Source organism: Emys orbicularis, chromosome 25 (genome assembly GCF_028017835.1).
Source record: "Emys orbicularis isolate rEmyOrb1 chromosome 25, rEmyOrb1.hap1, whole genome shotgun sequence".
In the NCBI taxonomy this organism is placed as follows: domain Eukaryota; kingdom Metazoa; phylum Chordata; order Testudines; family Emydidae; genus Emys; species Emys orbicularis.
The window spans coordinates 17,634,572-17,639,537 of NC_088707.1; the positions used below are offsets into that span (position 1 = coordinate 17,634,572).

The following is a 4,966-nucleotide window of genomic DNA, read 5'->3' on the forward strand; positions in this document are numbered from 1 at the left end:
TTACTGCCCTTCTCCCTCCAACAGGAACCCACCAGCAATTCCCGGATAATCCCTACCTCAACTGGCTCCACTGCAGCCATTTCCCTTCCCAGGTCACTGGAAGGATGGAATGAGCTGGAGGAAAACATGGATCTAACTATCCTGTTGTTGCTGCAGCCTGTTTGGGCAAAAGGGACAATTGGGGACATGTTAGAACAGGAAATAATTTCACAGCACAATTCCCCCCAGGCTCATTCCCTGCACACTCATAGACTCATAGACTTTAAGGTCAGAAGGGACCGTTATGATCATCTAGTCTGACCTCCTGCACAACGCAGGCCACAGAATCTCACCCACCCACTCCAGTAACAAACCCCTAACCTATGCCTGAGTTATTGAAGTCCTCAAATCGGTAGGAGAAGCTGGGACTGGAGGGTCGGGTGGCAAGTGGTGGCAGGACTCTTTCTGCCAGGGTCTAGCTGCCCAACTTCCTCCCTGTGCTGCTGGGCCCCTTCAGCCACCAGGTAACCCAGGAACTAAGGCAGGAATGGGGTGAGGAAGGAAGTCAAGCTGAGCAAGGCAGGCAAAAATTCATCTTGCCTTCGTGGGCCACTTGCAATGACATCCTTTTTGTGTGTCATGGCTGACAAAAACATCCCGGACAGAGAAACAGCAGGCCAAAAAGGGGCCCTGGAGATGCTGAAGTTGCTCAGTTGGGGGAGTGTTAGACTGAAGATCTAGAGGTATGTGGTTCAATCCCAGGCTTTGGCATACTCTTTGGTCCCTTTGTGTGCAGCGGTGGGCTGTTTTCTGGAAGCACAGCAGTGCCTTTACCTGCCACGAGTCCCCCATTTCAGGCTCCCCAGCAGGAAAAGACAACGTGAACTTGTGCAGCAAGTTGGCCCACCTGAGCTTTCTTTCTTCTCTTGCTCTTTCTCAGCAAGGGGAAGAAAAAGAAGCTCTCCTTCAAGCTGGAGTCACAAGGGCGATGTAAGGTTGACTTCCTGAGTGCCGGCTCCAGTCCTTTGCTCTACCAGCGGACCTATCGAAGGGCTGCCACCACTTTCTCCAGGTTCACCCATTGGTGTGTGCCAGGGTGAGCGCCAGCCAAGTGGATGGAATTTGAAGGGAGGGGCAGAACACTGTGCTAGAGTTTCTGTAGTGTAGTGGTTATCACATTTGCCTAACATACAAAAGGCCCCTGGTTTGAAACCAGACAGAAACATGATGGCTTACTTTTCCCAGCTCTCCTAGTTGTCTAGCAAGGCACGCCTACTGATGCTACTGGCCTGTCCCTGAGATAACACCAACCCCTTCAGGACAGAGGGTGGTGAAATGAGTTGAGAAAGATCCCTAGCATCAGCTGGGGAAAGCTAGGGGATCTAGGCTAGGAGCCTTGTGGCGTGGCCTCCTCTGCCTTTGGAGGTTGGCTTACGGAGGCCGGCTCTTCCTGCTGGCCTCCTTTGCGTGATTTGCCAAAGGAGGAAGTGAGGCAGGAATGGGGCAAAAGAGGAAAGTCATGCTGAGGAAGGCTAAGTGCCTCATTGCGGCTAAGTGGAGTTAGTAGAGCACCACCATTCATTCTGCTAAAGCCTGGGGAGGTGTGGTTGCCTGCTGGGAGGTAGAATCCTGTGCCTGCCTCTTGGCTTCCCAGGGATGGCTACTTGCAGCCCAGGAGAAGAAGGATGGTTCTGGGTGAAAGGAAGACAAGCAAAGCTATGGGAGGAAATTTTGGTGCGGGGTGTGGGTTCTGCGTTGGGGTACGGGGTTGGGGTGCAGGAGGGGTAGCACTTTCCTCGTGCAGTGGATCTCTGAAAGCGACCGGCACACACAACCCTCTGGCAGCAGCTCCTAGGTGGGCAGGGCTAGGGGATTTCTGTGCTCCGCTGCCCCCACAGCTCCCATTGGCCACAGTTCCCGGTCAATGGGAGCTGTGGAGTTGGTACTCGGGGCAGGGGCAGCGTGTGGAGACACCGTCCCCACAGGGGATGCTGGGACATGCCAGCCACTTCTAGGAGTGGCACGGAGGGACGGAGGTAGAGTGGGCAGGGAGCCACCTTAGTGCTGCTGGCACATCTGTGCACACCCATTGGGGGAGGGGAGCAGAGGGCCTCAATGCGCTGCCTGAGGTGGGGCAGAGCACGGAGCTGCCTCCCCTTCCCCCCAGCCAGGGGCATGCAGAGATTTGCCAGCAGCCGGCCGCTTCTGGGAGTGGCCTGGGGCCACCGGCCATGGCATGCAGGCAACCTGCCTGCCTAAGCCCTGCTGCGCTGCCGGCCTGGACTCGGGGGCAGGTTGTCAGATGAGATTTGTCCTGCATTTTGGGGTCCCCCATCATTGGGTGCCCCATGCCACCGCATGGTTTGTTTCATGGTAAATCCACTCCTGGTCTGCTACAGGCCTCCACTCTACCATCTAAGCTATTAAAGGGAAGCTTATTTGCAACTGCTACTGCTTGTTCCTCCAAGTTAACCTATCCATGCACAGTTTTGCAGCAGTAACACGCTGTGCCAGTAAGTCAGAGGTCAATGGACAGACACCATTCTCTGCTAGCAACATGTCCCCTGCCTTGTTTTTCTTCTGGATCTTCAAGTGTGGCAGGGGCCTGCAAAGCAACAAGAGCCTGGACCCTGAGGTCAGGGACCTGCTGAGGCTGCATCCTGCTAGGAAGGTCCCTAGAACTTCTCGCTGGCTGGGCTGAAGTCAAAGGGTGCTGCCATGGGAGGTAAGTACCTCATTTCCTGGCCTGCGGCATCGGTGTTTCTTTGTCCCCTTTTCCTACCCAGAGAGGCAGGCAGCTGCTGTGGGGACACGTGAGTGAGGCTCTCAGGATATCAGTCAGTTAGGTGTGGCTGGCAGGGGAAAGAGCCAAGCCTTCCATCTCAGCCCGGCATTGGCCCACATTGCTCTTCGCTCGGCCAGCCATGGGAGGAGGGACTGTGGCTGCAGCTCAGTCTTGGGCCACATGGCCATGCTTCCCTGGCAGGGTACACCACAGGCAAAGAGCTGGGCACAGTCTACATAGTAGCAGGCGAGAAGGAAGGTGGAGCCTGCACATCTCGTGGGTTTCTCCCTCACTACTCAGGCAGAGGAAGAGGGGAACGACAAGGGCCCGGCTGAAGATTTTGCACTTGGACTGGAGGATTAAGCCTCTGGCATTGCTGCTCGGACATGGGGTTTTGTGGTGTTGCAACCATCGTCTCCTGTCCACTAGGTCAACACTTTGAAGCCAAGGGGACCGGCTTGGAGGCAGAAAAAGGGACATTTGCAGTTGCCAGCAGTTCTCAAGGAGCATCTGACATGTATGCCCTGAGTGCCGTTACCCTCTGGGCGTGTCCCAATTTTGTTTTGGTTTGTCAGCTTGAAAAGGGGTTTGTTTATGAATCTGACAGTTTTCAAAATCTAACCTTCACTGCTGTGCCAGGATACAGGGTGGATACGCCTGATTTATCCACACTGGATTGTTGCAATCTGAGGCCTCTCCATCCTTTTTGGTTGCACAGACCTTTTTGGTTGTACAGCATGGCCACCATTTCTCAGTCCATTTCTCAGGTGCAGTCATGGACCCCAACAACTGTGCCTGGTATACAGATGTTTTGGGGTCTCCAATTTTTGACTGGGATAGAAAGCCCCCTCCCCCACCAATGATTCCCATTACATTGCTAGTCCACAAACCCACTCCTCTCGGCTCCAGATTTTCAAAGAGTGATGACTCGAGATAGGTTTCTCTTCCAGAAACACTTTCTCTGCCTCAAGACATAATTCAATTACAAATGAAAAGGATTCTCTTTTACTAATCACAGGGATTTTTTATTCAAAGACAAACTGTAGGGAGAAACCTCAATGTTAATGAAAAGCATTTTCTTAATAGAAAATGTCAGTTTCTTTTTTGAGGGGTTTACAAACTTGTTTGCACCTTTATTAAATATTAAAATATAGTTATAAGAATGTTACAATCAAAATGTCCAAAATATTACAATATCTAGTATATCTGGTTTTGTTGCAAAATGTTAAAACTAACCAATTTCAACAGGTTTCTAGCATTGTCGCCCAAGCACAACCAAATATAATAGTTTAATACCCTCAACGTGTTTGCATACACCTGTCTTTAAACTGCATTTGGGTTTCATTTTATACTATTTTCATTTGTTATGTTATGTTAAAAAGACATGGTGCTTGGTAAAGCTTGTGCTTTCAGACAATTAACAAAAGTTGAATTGCTATCACAGTGAAATTAAGAAACTTGGGTAAATATTCTGTTTATTCTAACTCATTTGCTAAAACAGAGAACTCAGCAGGGAGAGCAATTCACTTTCTCACAGAATTTTCTTGTGAGCACCTATTTTAGCAGTTAAGCCCTATATTTAGTGTTAATAATTAGTAACGCACATGGTAAGTGAAAATGAATGTCAATACAACAACTGCAAAAGCATGTAAAACAGATACATTCATGCTAAAGAATTGGGAAAATCAGAACAGAAGCATAGTTTGTACTATAATAGACTTAGTACCTATTACATGAAGGAAAGTTAACCTGTGTATTAAATTTTGGTTATTGAAAACAAGAGAAATGTAAAACAAATAAGCAAAAACTTTATTATGTTAACCAACTTAAGCTGTTTAAGGGTGTATCCCAATGACAAAAAAGATATCAAAGGACATCAGAGCACAGTGAAACCCCTGAGTGTTGGAAGAAGAAAAGATAAAGGGCCTTATCAATAAACAACTTGTCAACTACACCTCAGTCTATGACAGTGGTGGGCAAACTATGGCCTACAGGCCACATCTGGCCCCTGGGACCATCCTGCCCGGCCCCTGAGCTCCCAGCTGAGGAGGCTAGCTCCTGTCCCCCCACCCCTGTAGCCTCAGCTCGCTGCACCACCCGCACTCTGGCCTGCTGCTCCTGATGGGCAGCACGGCTGGGCGGTGGGGCTGCGAGCTCTTGCTTCTCTGGGCTGCATGGTAAGGGAGCGGGGGGGCAGTTGGA

General features: G+C 50.3%; 1 non-coding gene across 1 annotated transcript; it reads left to right on the plus strand.

Moving 5' to 3' along the window:
• The first annotated feature begins 1,131 nt into the window (after positions 1-1,131).
• Positions 1,132-1,204, plus strand: TRNAV-AAC (transfer RNA valine (anticodon AAC)). Its single transcript has one exon. It is a non-coding gene; the product is annotated as a tRNA-Val (tRNA).
• The last annotated feature ends 3,762 nt before the right edge of the window (positions 1,205-4,966 follow it).